Here is a 445-nt window from a genome sequence, read left to right on the forward strand (position 1 = left end):
GTAATACCATTGAATGACGTGATTCAGTGTTTGCTGAATGGACAAAATAATGAGTATAATTCATGTATACCAAACTCATTTCTAGCAGTACCTTAGCAAACAGAGGCTACTCAGTGAAAATTCCCTGAATGTATGAACCTAATATTAGCTTACCTTTAATAACCTACTGGGGATACACTGATCCTATATTAACAAGAACAACATTTTGCAAACTTACTGAAAATTGAGTGGTAACTATATTTGTTGTATAAATTACTTTGGAAAAAATTACCCATAGACATTGTAGAAGAAGCCTGAATGAGCAAAATTGAATCCTGTGTCTACCCCTTATTACCTCGTTAATTAGTGAACATAATATCTCAAATTTTCTGATCTATAAACTGGGGCATACGTATCACCTTCAATAGCTGCTGTGAGGATTAAATGTGATTAAATAAACTCATGG

The sequence above is a fragment of the Hipposideros armiger genome, unplaced genomic scaffold (genome assembly GCF_001890085.2).
Source record: "Hipposideros armiger isolate ML-2016 unplaced genomic scaffold, ASM189008v1 scaffold_634, whole genome shotgun sequence".
In the NCBI taxonomy this organism is placed as follows: Eukaryota; Metazoa; Chordata; class Mammalia; order Chiroptera; family Hipposideridae; genus Hipposideros; species Hipposideros armiger.